Genomic DNA, 15162 nt, shown 5'->3' with positions numbered 1-15162 from the left:
TGGGATGACTGTAATCGTTTTCAGCCGTAAAGAGCTACTGAAAGCTCAGCAAAATGACCCCTTTTGTCGCGAGGTGAGCGACGGTCTCAGGGAGACGGAGCGCCGTGACGCTTCTGGTATTGTAGCGGGCGCAGGGGGGGCAAAAGCCAGCGTGTGTCGCGGCGAACCCCGGGGATTCATTTTTGCTGGACCATGACGGGCTCGTGCTGAAATACATAGCCACCGATGACGAGTCCATCGACCCGTTCAAGGTGGTTATCCCCAAAAGTCTGAGAGGCGCCCTGTTGAGATTCTCTCATGACGAACCACTGGCCGGTCATCTGAGTGGCTCCAAAGTTTTTGCAAAACTGAGTCAATCGGTGACGTGGCCCGGCATGAAGCGTGACATTTTCCGCTATTGCCGTTCCTGCCATGTCTGTCAAGCGGTGAAGTCACGGGGCGGCAAGCCGCCTGGAATGATGAAACCAATTGACAGTGTGCGTCCGTGGCAGATGGCCACCTGCGATTTGATGGGGCCTTTCCCCAGGAGCAAGCAGGGGTTCATTTACCTGATGGTAGTCGCTGACCACTTTTCCAAATGGGTTGAGTTGTACCCCCTTCGGAAAGTGTCAGCACGAGCGGTGCTGGATAAACTCCAGGAAGTGTTCTGTCGGTTCGGCTTTCCGGAAAGACTGATCACGGACAATGCGTCCTATTTCACCGCTCGGGTGTTCGGTAACACGTGCCGTTCCCTCGGAATCGAGCACTACACCACTTCACCCTACCACCCCCAGTCCAATTTGACCGAGCGAATCAACCGAACGCTCAAGCCAATGCTTGCGGCCTTTGCCGAGTGTCAAAAGGATTGGGCAGACCATTTGAGCGAGTTTGCGTTCGCCATCCGAACAGCTGAGAATCGCTCAACTGGTTTCTCTCCCGCCTTCCTCAATTTCGGGAGGGAGCTGGCGAATCCGATGTCAAACGTCGTGCAGAGCCAGCTCGGGGATGAGCAGACGCGGGCAGACTGCTCTGCTTATGCGTCGACGCTTCGGGACCGGCTTGGTCGGGCTCTCAACAGAGCAAGGCAGAGTTTGGCGGCAGCCAGAGCCCAACAGAAGGCTCGATATGACCGCAAGCACCGCCGCCTGACTTTTCAGGTGGGTGATATTGTCCTGAAGCGCAACCACGTGCTTAGCGATGCGAGCAAGGGGTTCTCAGCCTCGCTCGCTCCTAAGTGGCTTGGTCCGTACCGAGTGGTCAGAATCTGGTCGCCACTCGCGTACCTGCTGGAGGATCCCCTTACGGGGAAAACCAGCCGTGCCCACATCGCAGACCTGAAGGCCTACGCGTCACGGTCTGACGAGCTTGCGCCGGTACCCATTGGTATCAAAGGCAAGCGCAAAGGCACAACTGGTGCTGCGGAACGCAAGCGTACGGACCACCGGTACAATCTGAGGCGACGGTCATCGGTGTGATTGATGCCGGACGGCGGACTTTTCCGCAACCGAAGGCACGCAGCCTCAGCTAGCTGGCGAGCTTTCTCGTCAGGCCCTACCCAGGCGAAGCACGGTGTGTTATTTTTTTTTGTTTTTGCAGCATGCTCAGTTCCAGCCTTGTGTGTTTATCTATTTATTTATTTGTTTTTGTTTTAGTCAGTTTTCTAGCCACTTTCGTTTCCTGCTGGTTCGTCTGTTTTTGTTCTAACGTACCGAGATGTACATAGGTAACATGCGTTTGTGTTGGCGTTCAGTTTTTTTTACCAGACTTGTACATAGGCAAACTTCAGCCCGCTCGTGCTTGCTCTTATCTTCTAGAAGCAAAAGATGGGTGTCGTTTGTACGGCGCGCCTCTTCTCATTTCTGACCCGACTGTGGGTGGTGGGCTCGTTAAGGAGCCGTGTGTCGCGGTGCGAGTTTTGCGCGGCCCGTATGGAGGGGAAGTTGGGGGGGCGTTTGGGGCGATGGGGGGCGGAAAGTGCACCCTTTGACCCTCGCCGCGGCGCCTCTGGACGCTTCTGATGGGGGGGTCGTTGTCGCCGACCAGCGTCCGCGCACGTGCCGGTGTATGCGTGTTTGTGGCTGTGGCTGTGTGCGCGCGTAACCATGAGCCAAGGCGACGCCTGTGAGTTGTGCCGTTGTGTTCTTCTGCGTGAGCGCGAGGATGAGAAGGACCCCTCGCTGTGGCCAAGGTTACACATCAGGACGCCGCCGAACGTCCTAGCCCGTTTCAGCCGGCGTGAAGTGGGTGCACTAACTGTCTTGTGCCCGAACGTGATGTCGTGTCCAAGGGCGCGAGGTCAGTGCTCTGCCGCGGCCCCGTCGTCATCAACGAACCCTACATCAACGGAAAGAAGACCGCCATCAGTCGTCGGCCCTCCCAACCCGTTCAACAACGAAGTCTGCGAGCGGTGAGTCGCCGACTGGCCCACTGGGCCGCGCCATCGAACTTTGAGGCTGGCATCCACCTGTAACATAGCTGTGCAGTTGTATTCACATCTCCTTGTGTACTGTGTATATAATCTGCAAGCTGTTTTAGTGTTCTTGAAGTGTATGCAAGTGTTGTTTGCCTTGTTTTCCCTTTGTTTTCTTACGTTGTTCTGGCTGGAACTGAAGTGTAGCTAGTTTTTTTTTGTGTATTCATTTCTTTCTTTTGGAACTGAAGTGTAGCTTATTTTTTTTGTGTATTGATTTCTTTATTTTGGCCGCGTGCTTTGCCGATGGGTAGGAGGGCATTTAAGGAGAGGGCGATGTGGGAATCCTGGCTTTTCGCCGTCGCCTTTGCGCGGCTGTGCCGGCCTCCCGCGTTGTTTCTCCTCTTTCCCTTGCTCCCGCCTCAGGCGGTGGAGAGGCGGCAAAGTGACTAATCACAGTCATTTGGCCACAGCTCCGCCCCGGCTCCCCAAGGGCCTTTGCCATTGGCGCCTTTTGGCGGGAATTCGGGACCCGCTTTGGGTGGCCGCGCGACCGTCCGAGCGGGGCCCAGAGGGAGATCCCTCCGAGACAGCGTAAGGTGCGTACGCTACTGTTTGTCCCTGCCGGCCTTTGCCGCTCGGACCAGTGCATATACTCGAGCTCGCCCGCACGTGTCCTCTGACCTGCAGCGGCTCGAGCCTGTCCAGCGGGGTCCAGCGACCTCCGACAGGCGTACCTTGCGTTGATTGCCCACTCTCTCTCGCAACCGGCCCAACGGTCGACACGAGAGAGAGATCACAGCACTGCCGCGGGGACATTCTCCTGCAGCGGCGTGCTAGCGGCGCGCATTACTCGAGTCGCTTCGTGCGCGCAGCGGGGCCTTGCTCCTCGCGCGCCCCCGGGACGGGGTGACTATTGAGTGTGTGTGTATCAGCTGGAGGACGACGTGAATAAACGTCTCCTTTGTGAACTTGGAGGCCTATTTCTTTGCGGCGAATCGCTCTCCTCCCAGCGGAGGTTGAGTGCACCGCGTCGGTGTCCCAGTGTGTGTGTGGTGACGGCTGATCGGGGCCCTTGGCTCGCGCGAAGCTCGAACCCGCGGTGGGTGGTGGCCTGTGTCCACGTAGAAACCCACAATGTTTACGGGCATAACACATTGGTTGTATATGGTACTAGTCAAAATCTTGAAATGGGTGTAGTGTTCACTACACCACACCACACTCTTCTTGTTGCGTCGAAGCTATCGCCTGCAATAGTGCGGGCTTAGGTAGGCAGCCGTGAACCGTGGCGGCCTGGTCGCTTTCGGGAGCGGCCGCATAATCATGGCGTTGTCGGCAGCGGCGAGCAGTCTTCTGCTATGGCGTATCACTCGCAAAGCGGTCGCTTTCCGCAAGACGCTTCCTCCCTCCCCTTCATCAGGCTCCATTGCTCGGCTTAAACAGCTGTGCCGGTGGCGGCATCGAAATGCAGGACGATGCAGAAGCGTACGCGGACACGACGAGACGCAGGCCTGACAAGAATCTATAAGCAGCGCGTTCTAATATTCCGCGATCGTGTATACATCTGCCTGCCAAAGGGGCAAACGTCATGAGCTGAAGGCCCAGCGGCCGGTCTTTTACATGCGCGAGTGTGGGACCGCAGCGCCATCCTTGGGGACAGCGCGGAAGCGGCCCCCCACGGTCCTCTGTCGTAGAGTCTCGTTAAATCTCGTACGGTGCCCGGACGCTCTCGTTTCAGTGCCCGGATGAGTGGAATTCAGAGCCTGGATGTTGGCTCTCGGTCTGAGCGTGACGTCACCACACTGCCGACAACGGGAGCTAAAAGCATTCAATGCTTAAAAACAGCTAACAAACGTAATGTACGCGAATGACAGTGTCCGCTTCTGGATTCTAAGTAATTTGCCCATACCCTACATGAAGGTCAGCTGAATGTAAGAAAAGAGTATCGTCTATCGTCAAACAATAATAGGCGATAACAGCAATAGGCGATTACTCGAGGAAAAAGGCTTTGAAGGGTCAGTTTTAATTACACTTGAGCCATTATTTTCGACACTGTCGAAGCGACTAAAACTGTCTTCTCGTATACTTTTCTGTTTTGTTACGCCCTCTGCAGAGAAAGGCTCTTTTTTTTTAGCGTGAGTTAAAAAACTGCGCGTTACTCAGGCAAGCATTTTTCATGTACCGTGGAAAAGCAAGAGAGCAACGCGAAACTCTGCCCTCTGTGTGCTTGTGAGGCCTGCACACTCGTCGGTCCAACGTCTCTCCCGAGCTGCCGTGAATGGCGCGCAGTTTGAAGCACGTGCGTTGCGTCTGCGCTAAACGACCGCAGAATCATCGTTAGCGTGTCGACACGCGAAATCTGTCCGTCAAAGAAGGGCTCTTTTCTCAGCCTTCTACTGGAGCGGGGCGCAGATCGGAGCGTGATGACTGCGGGCGGGGCGCTAGGGGCTCGCTGTAATGCAGCCTTACGCTCGCTTTCATGCGCCATAAATCATAACCGAAAGACGAATAAAAGGAAGGTCCGTAATTAAAGGGAAGCTTTCGCAACAAAAAGTAAAGTGAAAGAGTGAATATTTTGCAGTAACTGAAAGTGCATGGACTGTCCGCAGCTACGGATCAGTTCCACTATAGTCACGAATGACACAAGATGGGAGGTTTAGCGGTGTTCGTCTGCTTGCAAACCACGCATAATCGGGCGCGAACTGCGCTAAAACGGAGCACATAAAATCATGAACACCAATCTCACACCGGCTGCGAAATGACGTTGAGCTAGCGAAGTCTAACTGTTTCTAACGGAGTCTCTAGCTTGGCAATCCGAAGGGATTAGAAGAAAACAACGTACGGCAACTGAGACATGAAACGAAGCGAGGTCGAAGGGCTGTTGCGGTCTGTAAGCAAGCACCACTGGGAACTGTGTGCTTTCCTTTAATCTGTTTCGCATACATTGCGAAAGAAGCGGCAAGTTTTGGTTTCGGTGGAGATGTTATCAACAGCAGACGGCGCCAAGGATCATGAGTCAGAGAGCTGTGCGTGCGTGCAACGTTTGTAGCGTACGCTGCGTAGGTGGCGTAGGCCTAGCAGCGCCATAGGGGCGAACTCATAATGCGTTGCGGAATGAAGCACGGCGGTTGACTGGAGCCTTTCTTCAAACGGATATCGTGAGCGGCAGCTGCGCGTTTGCCTCCGCTGTTTTTCGATGTGCGACGGAGGAAGGAAAGATACCTACCTAACCGAGTTCACTGAAGTGGATATCGTGAACGACGGCTGAGCCAGCTAAGCTTGCGTCTCGCTCTGGATTGCGAATGGCGGCTTGGCGCCGTTGTGAGCGAATCCAGACAAGCGCTGGCTTTGCCGCGCGCCTGACCAGGAGAGAAAAATTCTACCTCGGTAAATGCCATGGTAAGTGATTTTGCGTCTTAATGGAGTTGTACGATACAGACGTGAGTAGGCTTGTTCTAAAGGGCTGGAGCAGTGTGCTGCGGAACAAAGCAAAATATTAGTGCAGTTATGCCTTGTTAGGGACGCGGTGCTGCTGTGTTTTGGTCGTTTTGTATGTCTCTGTACCAGCGTTTGAGCACCTGCATTGTCAGTGAGTTCCACTACGTGCGTTATAGAGAGTTTACAGAGAGCAGTTCGCTCTGTCCAAGACAGGTGGCGCCACTGGGACGGCTACCATTCCTGACCTTCGGAGCCGTCGTTAATCGGTGCGCAGTTCGAACCGCTGCTGCGCAGCTTGCGTACGAATGTCAAGTGACTCTTAAACCTGGCTGTGGTAGGGATATCACTCGTATTGTTGAATTAAAGGGTCCCTGAAAAGGGTGTTGGAGGTTGGCAATAAAATTCTTGCATTTTATAGAGTACAGGCCACCGAGCGTTCATGTCGCGTACAAGACCTCAAAAATGAGCCGATAATTTACAATGCAATTTTAAGAACTCCCGCTTCCGCGCCTCGCGGCGATCAGCGGTGCCGAGCTTTCACCCGAATTCGCGCGCATTGCGCCATATAGCGCTCTTTACGTCAGCTGAGAGGGGTCAGTTTTCTTCCCATGGGGTGTCATGCACCACTTTTGGCACTGCGCACCACATTGTACCCTTCTGAGTTCTTTTCTGAAAGTTTTCTTGCCTTTCGGAGTACCCTTCTGAAAGTATGTTATTAAACAATGAGAGTATTGTGTGCATGAAAACAATTTTTCACTTTTTTATTCAAGGCTCAGTATCAAGTATAGTCAGAACTTTGTTTTTTTTCTACAGACTTCAAGAGCACAACGCAATGATTTGCATTGATTTGATGCAATAATACCAGTGTTTGTTATCTCTTAACTTTGTATTTATTTGTAACAGTCTTCAAGTCCCAACAGCTGCTGACAGTGTCTCCAACAGTCAACAAAGGGTGGGTAGTGTGCAACTCTTTAGACTGAAACTGTCTTCCTGTATGAATTCATTCTTCACTGCATGTACTGCTAAAGCAGTTGTGATGTAAAAAACTGATGGGCACTATATAGAATATATTTATGTGAAACTATAGGCACCAGCACTTATGCCAGAGCTCTTTCTTTTGGGCTATTTTGTGAGTGCTTTTTAAGTGGAAGCAAAAAAACCACTTGCTCTGTATTTACTAGAATGAAACTGTGTTGTCATAAGCACAAAGGAGGGGTACTTTATTTCTAATAAGAGTAGAAGAGAAAGAGCCCTTTAGCAATAATGTTTATGTTGAAATTATTGTTCTGATAATATTAATCAAATGTGCTGTAGTCGGATACAACTCAAGAACAAAGCGGAATATACTCCCCAAAGGAACCGCTCCAGCTAGTGGCATCGACCGATTCTCCCCCTTGACCGATCCCTTTGGGCCGGCGGGCATGAAATCGCAGGGGGTGGCAGATATCTCAATGGGAAATAACCAAGACTTGATCGAAATAACCGCGGCGTCATTGAAATTGGTCCACACCATTGGTTGAAGGGCCTCCTTCGAGGGGCATCTGCTGCTTTGTTCTTGATCGGTGTCCGACTATAGAGGTCTCCTGCACATTACTACATACTGACGTTTCACTTCGGCTTCAGGTCAGGTGGAGCCAGCATGCACCTGCACACTAATGCATGGAAGCGGTACTTGTACTATGCAACAACAGGACTAGGTAAATGATTTCTTCACACACACACACAGCTCAAGAACGACGTAGGACAAGCGCTCACTTCATCTGACTTTAATTTCTGAAAAAACGAGCAAATATACAAAAGCGTAGGCATGCGCAGAAAGTAACCTCATGTGCAATCAACAGAACAGTTGATACGGCAGAACATACGGCGGGGGGAAATTGTGAGCTCTGCAAAAAGTGTGAACCACGACTTGATGGGATAAGGATTCTGGGCAGGAGCGGTGATAGTAAGCCACGGGAGGTTTTGGAGGCGCCCATATAAGGAAAAGAGGAAAAAGTTGTGTCAGCGATACGTCTGTGAACCTTTTTAAGACTGAAATCTCATCGTGGTGGAGCAGCACAAAGGAAGGGACACAAGAAACAAGGAAGGACGTACACAGGCGCTGTCCTTCCTTGTTTCTTGTGTCCCGTCCTTTGCGCTGCTCCACCACGATGCAACAGCACCAACTAGCCCAGCAACTTGCTCTTCTGAAATATCATATCTTGAACGGTTCTGTTGATTGCACATGAGGTTACTTTCTGCGCATGCCTACGCTTTTGTATATTTGCTCGTTTTTTTCAGAGATTAAAGTTAGATGAAGTGAGAGCTTGTCCTACGTCGTTCTTGAGTTGTGTGTGTGTGTTTTTCGGCGCTACTGTTTTTTCATTTTCAAGTGCTACCGTACGTCATGCTCGTCCAGGATGGCTAGTCACTGCTTGGAACAAAGATGATGGCTATTTGTTGGCTTGCAATACAAGTGGTAGGAGTGTAGTATTTTGGGAGGAAAGCTGACCATTGTTCTGTACAAGTCTGAATTTATGCATTGGTGTTTTACAGGGAATCAATTTGAGCTCTTGGGTATAGTCTTCTCTCAACTGCATAGAGTAATATATTTTCCATCACAGTGCATGGCTCTATGTGGCGACCAAATGCACTAATGCTCTTGCAGAACGGAGCCTACATCTTCACATGCAACTTTAGTGCAGATGCAAATAGAGCAAGGACCGCATATGTTGTTTGTTTAGCTCCACCCTTCAGTGAATAAAAAAAAGCACAGCAAGCAAAACTACTCTTACACACCAAGAATGTGATTATTTTGCAGAGTTGGCACAAATTGGCGCATACCGCCGCGTCGTCTGCAATATCGGCTACGATATGCTCCTGCCAAACTTCAGTATAGTACATGCGATCTATAGTATGCGTATTGTAGAACGCACGAGTACTAAAATAAAGCGCGATTGAGTATGGCCACTTCGGCTGTTGCACCTACCAGGCTGCTTATCTTTCTTTACAAAGTTTACAATGTGTTCTGCCTTTCGCAACTTAAAACCTGAAAGAGCGTCAAGTCAAACAAGTTTCCCTGCGCTGCTAGGATTCCAGAAACTGCCATGAAAAGAAACAAGTTACTCGCACAGCGAGACTAGCCGTTGCGCAAGTCTGAATTTATGGGCTACCTGTGCCTCGGCCACGGGCCACGAGACGAAGACGTACGCACTCCATAGATGTCACGGAGAACTGCCGAGCACCCACTGCGAAATAAGTTTACGTCAAACACAGAGACGATTTACATCTCCCAGCTTCTTAAGCCATTTCTTTCGGCGGACAGCCAGTCTATATGCAAAAAACAGTAAAGAAAGCATGCTGCCGCACTCGAAAGTATAGTGCTGCTGTGGGTATGGCCTTCGGCCGCAACGCACCTGCGTCAGGAGCGGAAGTATACTGGTTATAGGAGAGCGTCGTGTCTTCCAGGAGGCTGTCAGGTTTGCAGCCACACCTGCTAAGTGTGAGTACGGTTACCAGCGAATGTTTACGGGATTCGTATGCTGTAGAACAAATATACTGTAGCGCTGCCTGGAGACCCAATTACCTGGAATTGAGATTAGCGGGTGGAGCATGCACATTCTCTTATACTTTCGGGGTTTTCAGGAGATTGACTCGCGTGACAACTTCTAATTATTATTATTATTATTATTATTATTATTATTATTATTATTATTATTATTATTATTATTATTATTATTATTATTATTATTATTATTATTTCTGCTGCACGCCCACATCCCGTAAACTTTTTCTGCCGACGGTATATACGTCGCATGCAGTGTTTAGATAGATGCGTCAAAAGCTCGGTCTCCGCACAAAATGACTGCTTCTACTTTACACACGCGCGGTCGTAAGCGCTCGCGCGTCTGTGCCTATTTCGCTGGTAAATACGAAACGTGTACAATGGCTTATTTTCACGAATTCGCCGAAAAGTGCCCTCAAAGCGTGTCGCAATGAAGCTTAGAACGCAGCTGAAGTAGGACTGGACTTGCTGCAAGAAGACAAGAAGCATGCTGCTGGCTTTGTTCCTGGACGCACAGTGCGACGCACTTAGCGCGAAACGTTCGCGTTTTTCTCACGGATATCCAGAGAAAAACGAACAGCTGACAGATGCATCTTGTTAGCGAATTCTCTGCTAAATCCACACTCGTTCTAGGGCCCGAAATAAGGCAGAGGGTAAATGAAGCATTTGCCGAAAAACTGCTGACAGCGTGTCGCTGACGAAGCCTGCGTTACGAGGCAACAAACCAAGGAGGATGCAAACTATGTCGGCTGCCACGTATCCCACGTCATATGTGCGGAGAACAGCGCTTCCGCTCCGTCGAAACACCTTCCGTTCTTGCTTCCGAATGGAAACCAGGTAAGAAAAGAAACCGCGCTCGCGCGGAGCCCGGAAAGCGAGGAAACTAAGGATAGCAAGATTCCAGACCGTGCGCACGTAAGGTACGCTAGAGCCTCTAGCACTTTTTTCCGGCAGACGAAGGAGGGAGGGAAAAAAAAGAAGAAACACGTAACGGAAAGCACGCGGGACCCGCGCAAAACAAGACGGAGAGGGGGAGGCCCTCAGACAGACAAAAGAAACACCGGGCAAGTGGTGCGCGCGCGGAAAGACGGAGGACATCAATTTCTCGGGACGGGCCTGAAAGAAACAAGTTGATGCATGACTCGGCCCTGAGTGATCAATAACGAGAGCAGCCGTGAGCGATGGCCGCTCCGCCGCAGAGCGAATCTCTTGGCAGCTTCCGGATATATGCTGCCGCCGCCGGCGCTGCGAGGGAGCGTGCGCGGATGCGAGGCGGCAGCGCCGCGTCGGCCCAGCGGGATGAATGAGCGCCGCCTCCGGTCACGCACGCGCAGCGCGCCGGCGAAAACGGATGCCCCGCGCGGCCGGGACAGACTGGCGAGGCGCCCCACAGGCCTCCTCAGACGCCGCTAAGCGTGGGACTCGCCGGAGGAAGGCTCACGCCGAACACGCCCGGCAGATGCCGGCGAAGAGAGGATCGGCACGTCACATCCCGAGGCTGCCAGAAATACCTCCGCCGAAAGAATTTCAGATTGATTCCCAAGCGCGTGCTCCGAAAGACCTCCCTTAAACACTGTCAGAAGGCCTTTTGAAGAAATTTCAAGAATTATTCACGGAGATTTGTAGGCAAACATCCATACTTGCGCATTTAGCGGTGATTGGTGTGTTATGTCCCCAGGCCGGCAGCCTTGTAAGTATGTCAAAACTTATTTGCTTTGTGTATTTAGCGATTGTGAACGACATCTTGTTTGCATTCCTGTATATCAAGACCTGTGCAAGATATGCTTACCTCGTTTTCCGTGCCACGTGTTTACTGGTATAGTTACGTTTTCGTCTTACTCCCTTTTCAGCGTACCACTGAGTTGAGTATGACTTGCAACGCGCGAGCTGTGAGCGGAACAGACTCCGGAGCAAGTTGGTGAAGGCAAAAATGTGAAGGGCGGATTTAAGGAGGGGGAAGTGGGCGAGAGTGAGGGGAGGGGGGGGGGTTGTGATCGCTTTCCCAGAGCAAAATCTTCCATGGGAAAACCACGCTCGCCTTACATTTTGCATTGACGAAAGGAGTTCAAGAAAAGCACTGTGCAAATCGGACTGTTCCCCATGCTGTCTTGACAAGAGTTCTCATAAACCCCCCCCCCCCCCCTGAATATTACAGGGTTTCTCCCTTCCAAACGTGTGCCTTAACCTCCCACCCCGATTCGTTTCCATCGTTTCCATTGCCGTTTGCAGCAAGGGATACCGCCCCCCAAAGTGATACGTGCTATCTCGAGTCGGCAGTGCTTTTTGTCTGCCCTTGGCGGTCGTCCGTCAGTCTTCATCATTTTCTTGACACTGCTTTTATCCTCTCCCGGAAAAGTACTCGCTGCGATGGCCCATAAGCTTTGGCATTCTGCTACCTATGACAAGGTCCCGGGCTCGATCCCGACCAGTGGCGGCCACATTAAAATGGAGATGAAATGCAAAAAGATCTGTGTGCTGTTTGATGTTAGTGCATGTTAAAGACCACAACGTAATCAACGTTACTCTAGAACTCTGATACGGCGTACCTCATATCCGCTTACTCGGCTCAGGCGCGTTAACACTCCTTAATTATTATTCCCTTCAAAAGAAAGAAATTAAAGCATGTTGATAGGAATACACGATTATCTACGACCAAAGACGCGACGAGAAAAGCAGCACATAGCTGATGGCCTTGCGCGTCTTTGGAGCGGCGAATCCCTCTTCCCTTCGTTCTCTGGCGCGCCGTACGATGACACCACCGTCTTGCTCGGGGGTGCATGAGCTGGGTATCGTTCAAAGCACGGGAAGCTCAAAGTGAAAGGTTATATGAAGAACGCATGAGGAAACTGGACGATAACAGGTGGGCAGCCAAAGTGTCTAAATACTTATACAGAATGAGCGTTGACTCGCAGTGGCCGAAGAGGACTAGGGAACTAACCTAAGAAGTATACAGGAAACAAAGTCGTAGAAATAAAAAGCTTTAAATGACAGGTAAGAAATGCAAAGGTAAAAACTGGATTAATTCAATCGAAAGGAAGCAGAGTGCACAACTATACAGAAATTGAAAAAGGCAGGTCAGGAAGAAATCGTTTTATGATAACTCAAGAGGCAGTGCCCTACTCTTTGAAGCTACATCAGGATCTTAGAACACGAAGCTACAGAAAGAAATGGAATCAAGAAGATGGCACATGTGCAGTGCGTGGTAAATGAGTAGAAACAAATTAACATATTATTCTACAATGAGTCAGTATCCATCCGGATGCCGATGCAGGCACAATCACTCAGAGGGACAGTCACCCTGAGGCCTTAATATTTAGAGATAACAATGGTCATCTTAATGAATCTGCGGCACAGCCCCGCCGCGGTGGCTCAGTGGTTACGGCGCTCGGCTGCTGGCCCGAAAGACGCGGGTTCGATCCCGGCCGCGGCGGCTGAATTTCGATGGAGGCGAAATTCTAGAGGCCCGTGTGCTGTGCGATGTCAGTGCACGTTAAAGAACCCCAGGTGGTCGAAATTCCCGCAGCCCTTCACTACGGCGTCCCTCATAGCCTGAGTCGCTTTGGGACGTTAAAGGGCAACTCCGGCGATTTTTCAGCCATTTTAAGTTAATGGCTGTTTTGTGTTCCTAAGAACCTCCTGTAATGTGTACGATACAAGGTTTTCAAAAGCAACCGTAACATAATTTTTAAACAGCAAAAAACGCAAAACTCGAAACCGAAACCGCAAAACCGAAACCGGGGAGGTGCCTTCGTGCGGTATTGACTGTGACGTCACGAGCAGGTTCGCCGCGCTGTGAAGTCCCCCGAAGATTTCACAACTACCCTGAGCCGCGCTGTCGACATGACTGAAAGCGCGGAAGACAGCTTTTCCGAGACCAGCGAGTCTTTAGAAGACGACTCATTCGACGATTTTGGACTGGACGAGTCGCCTTTCAGGTATGATCCACCGCCGCGCGAGCCAGCCGAGTCACACCACAGGCAGCATCACCTGCAGCACGGAGACGGTCTGAACTCGGAGAAGTGATTACTTGAGTCATTTCTCGTGCATACATTTGTGACAGAGTCGTCAGAACTAAAGTTAATGAGATGCTCCCGCCGACAGCTGTTCGTGTGGCCAGTGCCGGCCGACCCAGCCTGATGAAAGAATCTGCTGCCGGAACGTTGCCGCGCTTCGTACAGCTGGCCGCTGCGATAGACGGTTGTACTAGAATAACGTTGGCACAAAATATGCCTTCAAGCGCCAGTTGAACGAAGCCTTAGTGAGTCCAAAGCTCTCTTTGAAGTGCACGCTGTCTTCATAGCAATCTGGCGCGAAATGTTCCGAGCACAAGCGGGAATGCTCCCTCGGAGACCAGTTTACACGGCGGACAGCTCTCACCAACTTGTCTCGAAGGTTCTTATCGCTAGGAAACCTACGCTAGATCACGCCCGTTGTCACAGATCAAGAATTTGTGCACCCCACAGCACAACAGAAGTTGCCGTGACCCATCACTCTGGCGTACACATCACATCAGGCACCTTGAGATGGCGCGAAATTGCACAGGTGGTCGAAATAATTCCGGAGAGCTCCACTACGGACCTCTTTCTTCCTTTCTTCTTTCACTCCTCCCTTACGTCCCGCTTCGGGTGTCCATTACTGCGTCATTTACTTACCTCAAAACCAATTTTCAGTTTTCCCCTGCACTGCCAGCGCCAGCGCGCGCCCCGCCAGTGACGTCACAGAACAGGGTGGCCTGTAGAAGTTGCTCGATCAGTGGGTACCGCTCGCGTCGAGGAGCGCTTGTCTTCAATATTCGCTTGCGGAAAAACTACGCCGGTTTCAGGTGCGAAATTTTACATGAGGCATCAGACTATCATAAAGAATACAGACTTAAAATTTCATTTCAATCGATGCACATCGAAAAATCGCCGGAGTTGCCCTTTAAACCCCAATAAACCAAACCAAAAATCTGCGGCATAAGTTAGCAAAAAGCGATTGGAGGATTGGTGGCTCAAAAGCAGGGAGGTGAAGTACGGTTACAAGTGCAGGCTTAAAAATTGTATTTATAGAAAATGGTGAATTGATAGATAGCACCGTTCCGTTTTACGGATTGCTTAAAAATATAAAGAAATTAAAGTCGCGCATAGCGACAACTGCCACCACCCCATTTTAGAGGGGACAATCCATCCATCCATCCATCCATCCATCCGTCCGTCCGTCCGTCCGTCGGAGCGCACTCCACCTCCACGCACAGTGTACCTTACATAGCTGCTCGATTCTAACACGCCCTCGATAGTGATGCGCACACATTTTTTAAGATAAGAAAAAAAAGTGCAAAAAAGTGCAATGACTTCGATTGTAACGCGCACCAGATTTTTGTTTCGCTTCGCTAAAGAAATACTCACGTGAGGCCGCCCGATTACAACTTGCCTCCGTATAGTTCGCGAGTTCCTTGGCGCTGTTGGGTTTGGGATGCCCCCCCCCCCCCCCCCCCCCCCCCCCCTGCCTTGTGGATTAAGGCAGCTCGCGGTTCCCCTGCTGCCTAAGTGGATTAGGCAGCGACCTTCCAGCACCGTGGGACCATGGTGGCAGCGGCGAAGTCAAAGACCGCCGAAGGCCGAAGATGCGGCGACGATGGCGGCGTTCCGTGGCCGAGTCGACCCTCGGGTCAACGAACAGAGTGGTGGTGTGCTGAGTGAAAGACAGCAGTGTTTAATTACTGAGCCTCTACCCTCTCCCATCAACCGAGCTGCGGGAGAGCCCCACGGCCCAGCACCGCCCTGCCGTGGGCGGTATCAGCAGTATCCACAAC

General features: G+C 51.1%; 2 long non-coding RNA genes across 2 annotated transcripts in view; both read left to right on the top strand.

Annotated features, from left to right (window-relative positions):
* LOC149352934 (uncharacterized) overlaps nucleotides 1-15162 on the top strand; it is a 147590-nt gene that overhangs the window by 79324 nt on the left and 53104 nt on the right. The gene's annotated exons all lie outside the window — the stretch shown is intronic.
* LOC149352935 (uncharacterized) lies at nucleotides 5461-9459 on the top strand. The gene is made up of 4 exons (XR_016291939.1): nucleotides 5461-5788; nucleotides 6731-6779; nucleotides 7451-7524; nucleotides 9452-9459. It is a non-coding gene; the product is annotated as an uncharacterized LOC149352935 (long non-coding RNA).

The sequence above is a fragment of the Amblyomma mixtum genome, chromosome 3 (genome assembly GCF_055824585.1).
Source record: "Amblyomma mixtum isolate Tamu chromosome 3, ASM5582458v1, whole genome shotgun sequence".
Lineage (NCBI taxonomy): Eukaryota > Metazoa > Arthropoda > Arachnida > Ixodida > Ixodidae > Amblyomma > Amblyomma mixtum.
The sequence above is the reverse complement of the archived record's forward strand: the minus strand, read 5'-3'. Positions and strand labels throughout refer to the sequence as shown.